Here is a 17,684-nt window from a genome sequence, read left to right on the forward strand (position 1 = left end):
TATTATTATTATTTTATTGTTTATATAGCACCATCAGATTCCGTAGCGCTGTACAATGGGATGTAAACAAATGAGAAAAACTCATCACTACCTTTAGTGTATGACAGGATTCCTATTTATGTATTTATTACTGGTATTTATAAAGCGCCAACATATTCCGCAGCGCTGTACAAAAAGACAGGCACAATAAGAATAGACCGAAACAACAAGTAGAGGACCCTGCCCGTAAGCTTACAATCTAAAGGCCCTTCAGCCATATACATACACCTTGGGCCATGCAGTGTTTGAAAACCTCTATTTAGTCTCTATGGTCTTTGATCTTCCCTGCTTCACTTCCTGCACAGTGCAGTGACATCATCAAAACGACTAATGGTCAAATTTAAACACTGTTGTCACAGTCCAATGGGACCCAATAACAATTAACCCCTTGAAAATATTGCCAGTTACCTATTCAAATTGATGAAAAAAGGCATCGATCTATGGCTAGGTTAGCACTGTTTTACATGCCAAAATCACCACTGGCCAGACTAATGACAATTGTGTGTAACAGAGGCCACACTACTTTGTGTAAATCCAAGTTAAAATCGATGGCCCTTTGGCAATTAACCCTTTGAAAACATTAGTTACCTATTCGAAATAATGAAAAATAGGATCCATGGGAACGTTGTCACTGTTTTTCCACGCCTAAATTGACATTGGGCCAGGTTAAAAACATTTGGGTTTAATAGAGGAAACCCTACAATCAGTGGCATCATGGGAATTAACCCTTTGAAAATACCAGTTACCTATACAAAATGTATTTAGGTTCAATCTGAGGTTTGACCATGGTCTACTGGCCAATAAATTAAAATACCAATGATGATATCACATGACTATATACCTGGAGCTCCCATCTAAATGTTATAATTATTTAAATTTGGGTTGCATTGCAGTGAAACATATCATTCTGTAAATTTCTTATGGCTATATTATGATGCCATCATAAACTCACACACTGACCTCAGTTTCACTATTGTTGGTTCGTTAGGGTGTTATGTCATATTTGATTGACAGCCCATACAGAAACTACGCAGAGTCTAGCCGGTTATTCTATCTTACTTTGTCGTATCTTTCGACAGCTGTAGCTAGATTTTCTGACGGGCCTTGTTTGTACAGTCAGACTTTTTTTTTTTTTTTTTTTTTTTTTATAGTTCTCAATTAATTTCGAATGCCTTAACCCCTTTATATCATTCTAGGCTGCAGCCGTAAGACCAGATCCTATCCTTTCTATTACTTTGCTGGCTACCTTCTTTGTTCTATAACACTCTGGCTTTGAGCCAATGGTCTTACAAACCCTAACTCTGAACAGTTATTCATAGTGCACTAATCGTGTCTCTCTGCTCTAAATGAGATTATAATACGGGGCCTGGTACAGCCTGACTGTGTAACAGAGCAACTGAGGCACAAGATGCAAAAAAATACGAAAAACAACTTGAGAAAATACATCTTGTGATACCAAAGCAGCAAACGAGTCGAGGGGGAAAAACTTAAAGAAAAAAGGGGGAGATAAGGAATACTGGAAGCAAAACGCAGTGTGCAGAAGTCAAGCTCCTATTCCCCAACAGTATATAGCAGAACTACAGCAAGACCTTTAAACAAATCACTGTGACCCTTCATTGTACTGGCGGAAGTTATACAGGCAATGTTTTGACCTTGACAGTTTTTGTTCAAACTGTTCAAACCGCATTCAGAAAATAGGTGTGGAAGTCACACAGGGCAGTACAATTCTCACTAACGGCAATTCAATCATCAAGTGGAACCTCAACATGGAAACTCTCGTAAAGGCATTATCATCGCCATAGAAACGATAAAAAAAAGGTTTGCTGCAATTCCTATATCAGATGTATTTTATACATTGAATGCATGTTACACAAACCTACTAAATTAACCATTTAATTCAATAAAGTACATTCCATCGGAAAGGGTCTCTGCCACGGACAATTAAGCTCAAACAGCTACATAGAGAAAAGAGAAACAAAGTTATTTTATTTATTGCACCAATTTTCTTGAAACTGAAAAAAAAAATAATAATAAAAAGATTAAAAAAAACTGGCGGCATCATTTGGATGTCATGAATTGCATTTGTTCAAGTGAGGCTGGAAGGACAGCGACTGGCATTGGTTTCACTGTCTAAACCTTAAGTATGTTTAAACAATCTACTTGTATATATATTTACTTTTTGCTAACAATTTCACCAGGCCAAAAACAAGACAAATATAGCCACCAAAAAATATAAAAACGACTTAAGCAGCTCTATCATCCAAAAATTATTTATAAGCATTTCATGAAGATAACATCTTTATGAAACATTCATTAAGACTATGCTCAAATTTTATAGAAATTACAAAGCAGTAATTAGGATAACATAAGACAAAATAAGGTCAACTTTGTCTTATGGTAAAATCGTAGTTTGACCGCAAGCGATAGCTCTGAGAATCAGACGTTGTCTTGTTCATTGCAGGACAATATCTGTGGTGGCTCTGTGGTCCACTGAAATCGAAGTTGTACTCGCACATGTGCAAAGTCACAGACATTCCTAACTTACTGACCTGGTTCCCTTCTTACGATTTGGTCGTAAAATGATTTGGTCGGTAAGTGAGGATGGACTACAGAGCATAAACAAATGCACAAGATCAGGTTATCCCTCCAATCTATGTTCGGGGAAAATTTCCAGAACATAGACAAGCGCTGTAACATGGGGAATCCCTCGAATTCCTGCACTAGAGAGCTGGTGGTAAGTCTGAGCCATCTATAAACAGGTAAGTCGTGAAGTGAGGACTACCTGTATAGCACTTATGGTGGCTCCTGCCAGATGAAGAGCCAAAGCTGAAGAAAGAAGGTGGCAGCACCAAAGAGGACAGCTTCAGGTAAGTACAATTTTCCTCTACTGCACCCCAGTCCACCACTCCACAAATGGTGATGCCATTACTGGGGTCTTTGGAAAATATTTAAAAAACCGTAAAGATAACAGAGCCACTTTTCCGTGACTTCTTAACCTCATCCACAATCTTCCTGACTAGAAGATATGCAGTACATGTTCTGTCACCGAGAGTCGATGCCCACAACTAATCACTATCCTCTTATATTACTACACTTTTATCTGTATTTAGCTGTGCGGAGGGGAGAAGGTGAAAATAATAAGAGGACAGTGATTAGCTGTGCGGCAGAACTCAGCTGAGTTCTTACACTGTGTAGAAGACGTTTTGAGCAAAGGGGAAGTGTGGCTAAGGCGCACGGTTATACTGCAGAAAGATGCAAACCGTTCAGCATTTCAGGGGTTGTGGACTACATCTTCCATAATGCTCTTAAAGCCATACTGCTGGCAAAACATCAGGGGGAATGTAGTCCACAACATCTGGTGTGCTGAAAGTTGCCTACTGCCAGCTGACTGATGGGGCCTGTCAGGTGGCCCATTCAGTTAGGGGCCTGGCCTTTAATAGCTTGACCGGGCCCCTTTAGTGATGTCAGTGCTGGGAGGAAGTGACAGCTAACTTCCTTCCAGCGATCACAGAGAGGCAGAGAGGGTACAGTTGGCTTCTAGCAGCCGACTGGAAACAGGAGGGGGACAAAAAAACAAAAACAAAAAAAAAACTTTTTACATGTGTGTCTGTTTGTGTATCTGTGTGTCTTTATGTGTGTCAGCATTTGTATCTGTATGTGTGTTATTCTGTGTATCTATGTGTCATTCTGTGTGTCAGCATTTGTATCTCCTTGTGTGTCATTCTGTGTATCTGTGTGTCATTCTGTGTGTAAGCATTTGTATCTCCTTGTGTGTCATTCTGTGTGCCTGTGTATCTGCATGTGTGTCAGTGTGAGAATCTGTGCTTCTGTGTATCTTTTACTAAACTTTTACAACAGAACATAAAAACACACAACACTATGCACAAATTTACCGCTACATTCACACACACATACTCCATACAAACACATGCTTACATTCCAACTACTACAAACTACTACTCAATGCTAAATACAACCTCTGCAAGGATGGGCAAATTGTAGATCCCTAGCTGGCAAAGAATTGTGAGAGATGTACGACAGATGGGAAAAAAACCTTGCACCAGGGCCATGTCTTCTTTAGTTCTGTCACTGACAGTAGTCTCCTACTAAACCACCCATAAAAAAGGAGTCCACAGAAACCACCAATATTAAATGTCTATTTGTGTTATCTAGATGTCACTGGAATAACAGTGGATCTATACCAATACTAGATAATATTCCAGACAGAAAACAGACATTTTAGGCCTCTAGAATTTCAAGACATTTCCTTTTTTTTCAGTAATTCTTAAGACTTGCAGAAATTAACATGCATGACAAATTTAACACAGAATCGACAGCTCTTGAGTGTTTAATATCTCCTGAGTAAGAAATCGTAATGCAGAGGGGAATGAATAGGCCAGAGAACTTGATGGGTTAGAAATGTCAGTTTGTTTTTCGGCTTCCGTGCGTATAAATCACCCTTGACAGAATTTATTTTGCACATGTTGGAGACAGCACAAACAAGCAATACACGATTCATTGGTGCCTTATAAAGAGAGAAGCAGCCAAATTTTAAAGATTTCCGGCCTGCCTGAAGGGCTTAGATTTAGACTTGGTGGTTAGTGTATTATAATGCCCTGCACTCCGCTTCAGCTCGATCACAACTTTCCTCAGGACATTATGTTGTGACAGTGTCCCAAAGAAAGTTCCGCTTGAACTGAAACATTGAACTGTTTGCTTATAAACTAAGTGTGTAGACTGAGAATGCTGGTGGATTAAACAATATATTTATACATACATACATAAGCACAAACAAGCCCACTCTATATGTTGAAATTAAAGCTGTGATATACTAATTCAAATATCTTTCAATGTTTCATATCAATTACAGACACCAACTTTTTAATACCACTGGACCTCAGTGACCAATTGTATTCAAACCTCCACCTGTGAGAAACAGGATCTTCCAAACTGTGATTAAAAAATACAAGCAAAATGTTCATTTCCCTTTCATCTCACAGAAGAAAAAGTACAACCTTGCCAGTTCTAAATAGCTGCTTTTTAGTTCTCTCGTTTTGCGTCAATCTCCATGATGTTCCAGATGAAAACGTTTCATCGGCTTTGTAGCTGTCCATCTGAATAAGTCAATGTTTGGACTTTATTTTAATGTTAAGTGCTCAACCTTTTTTTTATCATCTATTAGTTCAACTGTTTTGTAATCATCTGGCAAGATACCCTCAATAGGTGCGTGTTTGGGGGACATGGAACCATTGATGACCTCTTATTTACAATGGAATTGGATATACAGTGGGACCTCGGTTTACGAATTTAATGCGTTCTCCTGGACGTTTCTTATTGCGAAAAATTTGTAAACCGAAACGCGGTGTCCCATAGGAATGCATTGAAAACCAATTAATCCGTTCTGGAGGTCAGAAAAAAAGTCAAAATGAGCTGGCATGGGAACCAACCCACAATGAGGAAAACACAATAAAAGGCATGCAAACTAGGAAGCTCAGCTCCCTACCTTTCCACAGCTTGAGAAAAAGTCCCAAAACAATTTCACACAATTTCCGGAATGGCCCCAAAACTCGCTGTAAAAGCCGCTCCAACACATCCACACTCGACGCCACGTGCTACCCACAGGCTCCAGCATGCAGGGGGTGGTGCTATAAACCTCCCAGGTGCAATGCATCCTGGGGAAATTTGTTTGTATTGTGTAAAAAATGTGTAAACCGAGGCATTATTTTCAATGGATTTTCATTTGTAAACCGAAAATTATGTTAACCGAGGCGTTTGTAAACCGAGGTTCCACTGTACTGTAACAGACCAGTTGTTAGAGGACTTAAACCTGGTTGCAGACAGTCTTGAGTGCTTTTTGTGAGTACAATTACCTGATGCTGTAGATATGTGGAAAGAACATTCTGTCAGTTAGTTGTTGACTGCTTATTCCCAAATGTTGGGCAAAGATGAATTGTGTAAAAGGTGTTTCAGAGTGTCTAGTAGTCTAAATGTTTAGACAGAATATATAGTACAGTACTTGGGAGTAAAATAATGTTATGAACAAAGAAACAGGAAAGGTGGCAAAATCCATGCAATAAAGTGCCCACATGTGTAAATATGTACATGAAAAGCTAGCTTAGAAGATGCTCAAAGGATCAGGACCTGCCAGTCAACATTAGACCAATTCCTGGATAGTAGTGCTCTCCATCGAAGGATCTTCAAATTCCATGAAAAAAAACAGTAGAAACAAAATGTGAGCAAAGCAGATGTACTAACCAGTGCAACATACAGAACCAAGCTCAGAAATACATTGACTTTCATATCGCTAGGTAATCGCACTTAAGTCTTAGGAATTATAAGAGTAAAGAAGGATTTTTTTTTAAAAAAACTTGTAAATAACGTGCTGTATCACGTTATATGTGCAGTGCAGGAGCAGGTGAGGCAATTCACCAGTTTTTGGAACACTTTATGTTCTTTATAAATACCCCTGAGCATGTTCTAACAGGACTGGTGACATCACGTATCCCTGTGAGTAGCACCTGTCTTCTATGGCTGTCATAGGGTAACAATATCAAGGATGAAGACTGACCTTGTTAAGGAAATTGCTTTATCCCAAATATATATTTCTTTATGCTTATAGTTTTAAACAAGGCATGATGTCTCATTGGGACCAGGGTTGAGTACATGGGGTTAAGATGGCATTCTCAAATTTCAGTGGTGCACCTTGATTTTTTGCTAGTTGCCACTAGGGTCTATAATGCTAGCTTTAGGTGTTTGGTGGACACTTTACGTCTATCTTGGTAATCAGAAGAAAGTGTTTGTGATATAGTGTCTATAATATTTGCTTTGTGGAACGCAATAGCTTTAGGTGCTTCGTGGACAACCATACTTACGTACATGTTGGCAATCATTTGTGATATATTTAAAGGTTTCTTGTGCATCTTGTAATACAGAAGAGGTACACTGGAAGCTTTCCTGATTTAGCCTCACACATTCATTGACACTAAGAACATACAATGGGAAAGTCTGGTACTCGAGAAGGGTGGAAAGCACAGTTTGCGTACATTTGCCATAAACACAATTCCAAATATGTGAATTCTTCAGTAGCAAGGAAAACTAGGCAGGCATGCTTTTGATATGTGTTTCAGCAGTGTTCAAGTTTCTGGTTTGTTCTTTAGGTTAGCCCATTTGACTACGGATAAAAAGTGATTGATATGGATACAATTAATGACATTATTAATGGCAATATTTCCAGAAATGGAAAGTAAATTTGACAAATCAGTCAGCGATAATGGCTTCAGAAGCACATACATGCCATTTGTTTTGTTGAGAAGAAATAGAGTACACCATCTTTGAAAATGGCTTCACCATCACCACCACTGCAAGCACACTTCATTTTTGTATAATCTTCTTAGATTGTAACCTTAGATGACCAGTACATACATATTGTTGATGAATTTTTCAGTGGTATCCATCAAAAAACACAAGTGTGGCAATGTTTACAGAACATTGTGTTTGGATTATGAGATAGAGTAGCATATTCATAAATGGCTTGGGATGCAGGGTAGGGATGCATTGATGGGTTAATAAATAATAGGTAGCCTTTTTTGTATTTTAAGAGTTGGGTCTGATGGGACATGGTACACAAATTATCAATAGGCAAAAGCCCAAAATGCTTGATTATTCAGTATATGTTGTGTTTTTAAATATTCCAGATGTTTGTTATCTGTTAAAGATCATAGAATTGTAGTGACCCTTCAAGGACTGCCTCCATTTTATAAGGCACGTTTTAATGCAACCAATTCACATCTAGATCGGACGTATAGATCGTACAAAATATTAATGTGGCTTTGACTGACCACTGGAGGTGGTCAATTGTTTTCCCCTTATGATAAAGCAGTCCTGTGGAAAATTCAGATATATTATTCTCCAATAAACTTTTTTTTTTGAAAGTCTGGAAGAATTAGTATGTAAGCTATGGGGAGTTGCCAACATTAATCATTGAATTCCTTCTGGGTGCTTTCAGTCAATTTAAAAGTTATTTGTTTTGCCCCATAAAAGGATCAAAAACGTTAAAACAACTTTGAATACATTTTTTTTTTTACGAAAAAGTCAATTCATGAGAATTGTTGGGAGTTCAAAGTGATAATCACCTTTTAGCCCATTATAGCTAAGCTGAAAACATAGCTATGTTTTCAATTTATTTTGTCCTGAAATTTCATTTGAATTCCCATTGTGCTTATCCTATTCTTCAGGTACACTTATAGTCTTCACTATCTTGATGGTCGGATTCCATGGGACTGACAAATATGGAGGTGACGCAAACATTCTACAGTTTTAAGCCAATTGCTCAACAATAACCACTCTCTGAAGAAATGCTCCAATTTTACTGTGAAATATATAGTCCCTGGTAAAGCTGAATTGCTGTGAGTAGCTTCATCTGGGCAGAACTGGCATCTTCTTGGTGGAGCTGTCTTTGGATTCAATGCATCAACAAAGAAGTCTAGAAAATTTTAGTAGCTTTGAATCGTTAATTGGTTATGCACTCACAACAAAATTCCAAAGTACCTAGATCTAACTTCTTCGGGTTTTAGGTCTGTACTTAACTCAACATAATTTGGAGTGACTACACTCTTTGAGTGGCAATGGGAAAGTTTACATACTTTTGGACTTCCACCTGGCAAATAGAGGGTTACGAGATCTTTCGTCTTATTACTTTCCTTAGAGAGAAAAAAAGGGCTTTGTACCTGATTATATTCCGTTATTACTTATGCCTTGAACCCCCTCCTCCTATGTAGAATATCTGATGTCTAGACACTTAGGAAATAATGACAATATAATATATTGTGTTTCAGGCTCCTGTAAAACTGAATGATTAAATGGAGCGTTCTACGTAGTTCCATGGAATCAAGATTAGTTTAACCTTTTGAGCTCCCAACACATGTTTTACATTGATCTCCTGCGTTTGGTATTTAAATGGTCAGCAGTAGTTTTGGGAGAGGTGCTTTATATCTTACGTTTTATATTTCATGCGATTTGGGGGGACAAAGACATTTACAGAAACGAAAGTGCTTTGGGCATTGACACACTTTCCCCAACTGATTTATATCAGTCCAAGTAATAACCTGGCCATATTTTTTTAAAGATAGACCAGTACGACTCCTGGCAGTTTGGATTTTCATTTTTGCTATGAAGTACATCTGTCTGGTAATGGGACAAAGTTGGGTTAAATGTGGAGGTCGAGGCACAAACACATTTCTAATCCAAAACAGAAAATAAATGAATGGAATTTAATCTAAAATCATTCATACACAAAACCTAAAATCACACGAATGTTTCACGAAATTCAATCAAATAGATACTTTGTTATGGCATGCCGGAGACTCAAGTTGTTGTTGGATATATGGTTAAGTAGTACATGAGCATTACTACTTTCTGTATATAGGAAGTGGTGAATGTCCCACAGGGCTTGACACTCTCCAGAAACTGGGGAGCCATAGCTACAAAAAATATTTGTTAATTTAGTAGTGTATTTCATATACAAGTCAGTGTATTTACACACTGCCTGACTCCTACAAAAACACACTGGCTCCAAATATTCTACCTGGCACCTAAAGTCTACATTTATTTGCAAACCCCTTCATTAGTAAATTCACATTACTGTTGATTTCATTCCTCAGCTAAGACATTTTCCCTGTGAAAGAAGTGGGCGCAAAATGTATAAATCAACAAGTTAATGGTAAAAGTTTTCACCTATTCTGGAGAAGGTAACACTTTTACAGAACTAAATAAACTCTGGAGTTTTCTTTAATATGATATTTTAATCAAATTTATAGTTATATGTTTTATTTTCCAAAATGTGTATTTTTTTTTTAGTAAAAAAACAATTTCATCTTTACTATTTTTCTAAGTACTTAAGGCACGAGAGTACAACACATAGGTCTATGCAATACTGCAGGCTCCTCCAAACAACAACTCATGTAACGTCCGAAAAGCCTTTCCACTCCTGTCATTAGCAGGATGGGTGATGGGTTGTTGGAAATGAACAAAAGATGATGGTAAAAGCCCTGTGTTTTTCCAACATTTGTCAGCCTTCCCTACTTTGCTTTATGCTATATTTTCAATGTTTTTGAAAATTGCAGAGCTGATTTTGGGGTGAACTTTTCCCCGGTGTTTCCAAAAACAGTAAACTAGTAAGAAAATATCATGACTGTCCCACTAGAGTCTGGACTGTTGGCAACTATGCATTAAGAACGAAACTGCAGTAGAATCCGACAACGAACAGGGCATTCCATTTCAGCAAAGAGACTTTAAGAAGCAGATTTTGATGGCGTTATTGGAATTCAGTGGAAACCTTCTGATTTCTTAACATTCTAGAATACATTATTCATATAAGCAGTAGCAACCCACAATGTCTTAACATTGGCAATACATTTTTTTCATCAGACGAACACTACCTACAGTGTATTTGGTATTAGCAGCAGTATATGTGCTGTTGTAAAAGCTGATTACATGCTGGCGAGTGTAAATTATAATTTATAGTCCATGTGATAACAGTGTCTGCGTTTTATTCTGATCTATAGCTTTCTGTTTAATGATGAGGAGGAGAGCAGGAATATTCATTTCTTGATGGAAATCATATAAATCTATTCCTTGGTTGTTAAATTTTACTTCCATATAAATTGTATCAAGTAACTTGGCTGGTTCCAAAAACAATGACAGTCTAACCAATGACTGTGGTAAAGTGAATCTTCATATTTTGCCTATAAGCCAAACGTGGGAGGTTGTCAGCAAAACTCTGTGATATTCCTGTAATGTTTTGTCTGTTCAGGAGGAGTGCATCGGTAAACAGGATCATCTTTTTCAATTCCTTGGAATTATAACATTAGTGAATAACCATGTTATTGAGTCTCATAATTTAAAATCTTCGCTACATGCCAAGCATTGTAGGATATTGTTGTTTCGTACTCAATGTTTCTGTTCCATAAGCTTGTGTGGCCTACTACTTTTCAGCTGAGTTAATATTGCCCCTATGTATGATACATAACTCCCAATATCGAGGACTCTTGTGGATGGGGTGAAAGAGGGTGGGCAGCCTAAACCCGACGCAAGTGGTTACTATAACTGGAAGACTGTCACTACCCTGGGCCCTCATGCAGTGTCATCTCTTTCCCACCAGGATGGACCCTCATGATGTCGTATTTGGGGCATCTGTGTTTTAGGAGGGGGGACGTGGGGAACCATGGGGACATGGTCACACTGGTTCCTCTACACTACGATGAGGCGGCTGTCCATATCCCAGGACCTCACGATGTGCACCATCTATCCCGCCACATTGGGTCTTACTCGCAACTAAGGCTGGAGCTCTCAGGATTTGGGAGGGGGAACAGGGGGAAGGGGGTACCACAGGGGCTACACCTCACTACCTGTTCTTCACACCTCACTATGCAGTGTGTGTTGACTGTTGATGTTCTAGCAACACCTGTGACCATGGACAGGACCAGGTATATTACATAATTCACTTGTTCTCATTGGGGGACAGGAGGGGGCGCTATTGGGGCTGATTTGTGGGGATTTTTTTTTTTGAGGGTTGCCACAGTTGATTCTATACTGGTGGTACATAAATACGGGATTGACCAAAACCAATGAAACATCTGCTTCTGAGGGGCAACAGGTGCAGTTGGTACGTGGCCGGGTGGAAATGATGGGAGGGAGGGCACTGAGGCAGCAGTTCACTTGTTGGGGGAGGAGGGAGAGTAGGGAACAAACAATATGGAGAAATAAATAAATAAATAAATAAAGTTGGCAATATTAAAAGAAGTTCCGTTTTTTGGTGCTTGTGGGCAGCGACCGCTGCTAAAGGCGGTAAACTGTTGGTGCGCATGCTTCGAGGACAACAAGCACATGCACAAGTCCTTAAGATTAAAACCACCTATGGACAAGCGACTCAAATACCTGAGGAAATCGCAGTAGAGTTTCGCACCCTTTACTAATCCCTATATAACATTGCCCGACCAGAGGGGAATAAGCAGGATCATGCTCGGGAGCGTGAGAGAGCCAGATTCCTAGCTAACTACGTCACCACCACTCTCCAGGCAGATGACGCCGAGATGCTTGAATCCCCAATTACAGAAGACAAACTCCAGAGGGCCATCAAATCTTTGAGATCAGGCCACGCACCAGGACTGGATGACTTGACAGTAGATTACTACAAAACAATTTGGCATTAACCTGATCCCAAAACTTCCGAAAGCTCTTAACAACTTAATCTCTGGTGGCCGATTCCACCAGGAATCACTGTCTGCTACGATCACTATCTTGCCTAAACCGGACAAAGACCTGGAGTCCTGCGGAAGCTGCAGGCCAATTTCGCTACTCAATGTCGATGTTAAATTACTGGCAAAGATCTTAGCAGTACGGTTGAGTGCGAAGCTTCCTGGCCTAGTCCACCCAGACCAAACTGGGTTCGTCCAGGGTAAGGAGGCGCGGGACAGCACACTACTTTGGGTGCTTTTGGGGACAGCACACTACTTTGGGTGCCTAATGTCATAGTAAGAGCCTTACATTTGGTCGCGAATGGGTTTCTGATACATTTTCTGTTTCTCTTTTAGAGAATTGTATTAAGAACAATATTGAATAAAACGATGCATATATGTTATATTTCACTCAAACTACACGAGATAACAACAAACAAGGAGGATAGTATTATTCAGTGATACATTACTGATTCGAGAGGTAGTTATTACTTTACCTGAGTTCTAGCTTATTAGCAGTACACATAAAATATATATTTTAAATAAAAATGCTTAATATACATAAAAACTTGTTCCTGCACTGCATTAAAGACAATTTTCCTTTAATTGTATGTGTACCAGTTTAAAGTAAAAAAATAAAATAATTTAAGCAAAATGTCAGAAAAGTGTGTTCTGTGCAGAGAACATGCAAACAAGCAAATGTCCTAAATATAATCAGTACGATATAGCGGAATACAGTGAACTTAACTGGCTCTGCAATAAAGTAAAGCTACAGACCTAACAAAGGACTGTGCGCTTTCTGTTTTAGCCACTCAACTCAGCAGATTTTGTGAAGAATATTACCAAAAATATAAACTCTCAGAACTATTGTCATTTTAATTATGCCGTTCACAAAAAAATCAAGAATCATCTAGAACTCGTGTTAACTTTTTTATGTGATGCTTTGTTTTTTTTTTTTTATTATTTACACTAAAGATTTACAAATCAATATCACAACCCAGCTCAGTCCAGGCACAGCTAAGGTCCGCATTGTAAATGAGGAAGAGAAACATATCTTACATTTCTCCTCTTTTCTGTAGGTTTTCTCTGTGTTGACTGTCAAGCGCGAAAGACAGAGCGTATAATTGACAGGGAGCTAAGATGGACGGGCCCAGCTGTACGATAAAGTTTTGTTTTTTTACAATTAGTTTTAAAATACTATCTACTACAGCTGCAGTCCGACCATGTCAGTTCTAGTCTCCTGTACTCTACCCTGGAGAACGTCCATACAGTCATGGATCATATCCCTATGCCACCCCTTACTGCAGTTCTGGCGTACACAACAACACACGCTGATCAAGACCTTTAGCAGAAATCTATAATTCTGCAAAGACAGAATGGACTTGAGGGTGATGTGCCAGAACCAAATGCACACAGCAAGGAGACAGTGGGCTCAGTAGAACCCGCTCAAAACTACCATATAGATAGGATCGCAGATTTTCTGGAGACTCCAGTGAGACTGTTCCCAACACCTTCTGCTGTCTACTTCACAAGGTCTCTGGCATCCTTTGAGCACCCCCTTTTTAATGCTTATTCACTGGGTGGGGAGTGGTAAAGTTTTGCTAAATTATTTTTCTTCCCTTCATTTCATTTTAAAGAAATACAATTTTTCTTTCAAAATGAATGAGATTCTTTTTATTGTGCCATCATTTAATATGCATGTTTTTATCGCGGGTATATGTGTTGAGGGTCAGTTTATCAACTTCAATACATGTTACTAGTTCTAGTACACATACTATTGTGTTAGACTGTGTACCATTCTGTGTACTGGAATGAATGGTATAGTTTAAACTAGCAATCGGCAAATTAAAATAAATGGTTAGAGCAAATGATCAATGTTTATCTGAATGGAATGCTTTGACATTAGCGTGATCTTGTTTTGTTTAGAATATTAGGAACCCCTGTGAAAGGTAAAAAAAACATTGGTAAACTCACCTTTATATAGTCTCAATACTCTAGTCACACCTCTGGCTTTTAGATTATTCAAATTGACTGAGCGAAAAGAACAACAAATCTGCATCAAATATTGCGTTAAGCTTGAACATACCTCTGTAGAATTTATTCGGATCATTCAGGAGGCTTTCAGGGACAATGTAATGAGTGCAGCACAAATAAGAGCGTGGCACAAATGCTACAAAGATTGTTTAAGAATCTGTTGAAAGATTTGGTGCCCTGCGACTTCTGGCTTTTCCCAAAACTAAAATCACCTGAAATGGAAGAGATTTCACACTGTCAATGAGATTCAGGCAAACACAACGAGGTAGCTGATGGCGATTCCAACAAAGGACTTTGCAGAGTGTTTTGAACAGTGGAAGAGATGCTGGGAGAACTGTGTGAGGTCCCAAGGTGCCTACTTTGAAGAGAACTAAGGCATCATTGTCCTATGTACAATGTTTCTTGTACCTTTGTATCTTGAATCTTTTTCTGTAAATGTCTCTATATTACATGGCTGAATACTTTCTAGACAGATCTCGTATATGCCTGCCTTCCACAACAGCCAGGCTAGCAGCCCCACTGGACCCCAGGTAAAAAATCTACCCAGCTCTCCCAAAGGTAGGGAGACAGGATGGACATAAATTAAAATTAAAAATAATCTGTGAGTGTTGGGGGGAAGAGGGGGAATGTGTGTGTGGCTGGCTGGCTGCCAGTGTGTGCGTGTGTGTCTGGCTATCAGTGTGTGTCTGTCTGTGAGTGAGTGTATGTCTGTCAGTGTGTGTCTGAGTGATTGTGTGTGTCTGTGAGTGAGTGTTTGTTTCTGTGAGTGTGTGTGTATGTCTGTCAGTGCGTGTCTGTGAGGGTTACCCTGTGTCTGAGTGATTTGTGTGTGTGTGCAGGGCCGGCGCGTCCATAAGGCGGCACAGGCGGCCGCCTTAGGGCGCACGGGCTCTGGGGGCGCAAGATTTCAGTGACCGGCAGGAGGGAAGCTCTCCCTCCTGCCGGGCCACCATCTCGGCCCCCGGTGCGGCGTGCGGCTGTGCTGTAATCAGACGCGGCGAGGGAGCTCTAACCTCTCTGCTCTGCTCCCTCGCGCGCTGCCTGTCTGCTGATACCGCGGGAGCCGGAATATGACGTCATATTCCGGCTCCCGCGGTATCAGCAGACAGCGCGCGAGGGAGCAGAGCAGAGAGGTTAGAGCTCCCTCGCCGCATCTGATCTCAGCACAGCCGCACGCCGCCCAGCAGCCCCACTGGACCCCAGGGAAGGATTCCTCATCCACACCAGCTCTCCAGGTAGGGAGGCTGGGTGGAAAATATTTATTTGTAAAATAATTAGTGAGTGTATGTGTGTGAGTGTATGTGTCTGTGTGTGTGTGAGTGTATGTGTCTGTGTGTGTATGTGTCTGTGTCTGTGTGTGTGTATGTGTCTGTGTGTGTGTATGTGTCTGTGTGTGTGTATGTGTCTGTGTATGTGTCTGTGTGTCTGTGTGTGTGTGTGTGAGTGTATGTGTCTGTGTGTGAGTGTGAGTGTATGTGTCTGTGTGTGAGTGTATGTGTCTGTGTGTGAGTGACGGCGTGTGCGTCTGCGAGTGACGGCGTGTGCGTCTGCGAGTGACGGCGTGTGCGTCTGCGAGTGACGGCGTGTGCGTCTGCGAGTGACGGCGTGTGCGTCTGCGAGTGACGGCGTGTGCGTCTGCGAGTGACGGCGTGTGCGTCTGCGAGTGAGAGCGTGTGCGTCTGCGAGTGACGGCGTGTGCGTCTGCGAATGACAGAGTGTGCGTCTGCGAGTGACAGCTTTGTGTGAGTGAGTGCGTCTGTGTGTGTGCATGTGAGTGTATGAGTGTGTTTGTCAGTGTATGATGAGTGTGTTTGTAAGTGTATGAGTGTGTGTCTGTCAAATCAGTGAGAGTATGTTTGTCATTGAGTCTGTGTGTGACTATCAGTGTGTCTGTCAATGAGTCTGTGTCTGTCAGTGACGTCTGTGTGTTTGTCATTGAGTGTGTGACTGTCAGTGTGTACAGAGTGTAGCGGAGCGGAGCGCGGTACAGGAGCTTCTGTTTCCTGTACCTGGCCAGACTGACAGGAGGTGCTCACAGAGAGAGCACTCCCTGTCAGTTCGGCCGGGTACAGAAAACTGAAGCTCCTGTACCGCGCTCCGCTACACTCTGTACACATTGACACACCAGGAAGGGGAGTGTGACCACTAAAGGGGTGTGGGGTGCACCAAGGGACAGGGAGGGAATGGGAGAGAAACACCAAGAGACAGGGAAAAGAGGGGAGAGGGGAGAAGAACACTAAGGGACAGGGAAGGGACCAGGGAGGGGCTGGTTAAGAGGCACATAGGTGAAGATGTTTTTTTTTTTGGGGGGGGGGGAATGCATCTTCGCCTATGTACCTAAAAATCCAAGCACCGGCCCTGTGTGTGTGTGTGTGCCTGTGTGTGTCAAATCAGTGTGTGTGTATGTCATTGTATCTAAAAGTGTGTGTCTGTCAGTGAAATTGTGTGTGTTAGTCTTTAACAGGAAGAGGTGTGGCATTGGCAGGAAGGGGTGGGGCAAATGTAAATTAGGGAGTGCCAGAGTTCCTTCCTTCCTAGGGCAGCACAGATCCAAAATACACCACTGTATAAATTATTTTTCCCTCCTTCATTTTTATATAAATATATATGCAGTTGCTAGGGCCAGTAAGGTTTTGTCATGTATAAATAGGGGCATAAATTCTCGGGAAGAAAATATAATTTTGCCTCTTTATAAATCGCTGGTAAGACCACACCTTGAATATGCTGTGCAATTTTGGGCACCTGTTCTAAAGAAGGATATCATGGCACTAGAAAAAGTGCAGAGACAAGCTACAAAATGGATAAAAGGAATTGAGCATTTTAGTTACGAAGAAAGGTTAAAATTTGTAATATCTTTAGATTGGAAAAACGTCGCCTCAAAAGGGGATATGATAACATTATACAAATATATTCGGGGCCAGTACAAACCATTATCTGGAAATCTATACAAAGACAGGGCTATACCTAGGGCACGAGGTCACACATTTAGGCTGGCAAAAAGGAGATTTAATCTAAGGCAAAGAAAAGGTTTTTTTTTACAGTAAGAACTATAAGGATATGGAAATATCTGCCTGAAGAGGTGGTTTTATCAAAGTCCATACAGATGTTTAAACAGCAATTGGATAAATACATGCAAAAACATAACATACAGGGATATAATTTCTAATTAGTGGGGTAATAGCTGCTTGATCCAAGGAGATATCTGACTGCTCTTTTGGAGTCAAGAAGGAATTTATTCCTTGTTTGTTGCAAAATTGGAAGCGCTTCAGACTGGGTTTTTTGCCTTCTTTTGGATCAACAGGAAAAACATATGTGAGGAAGGCTGAACTTGATCAACACAAGTCTCTTTTCAGCTATGTCTCTGTATGTCTGTATATC

The sequence above is a fragment of the Pelobates fuscus genome, chromosome 5 (genome assembly GCF_036172605.1).
Source record: "Pelobates fuscus isolate aPelFus1 chromosome 5, aPelFus1.pri, whole genome shotgun sequence".
NCBI classification, from domain to species: domain Eukaryota; kingdom Metazoa; phylum Chordata; class Amphibia; order Anura; family Pelobatidae; genus Pelobates; species Pelobates fuscus.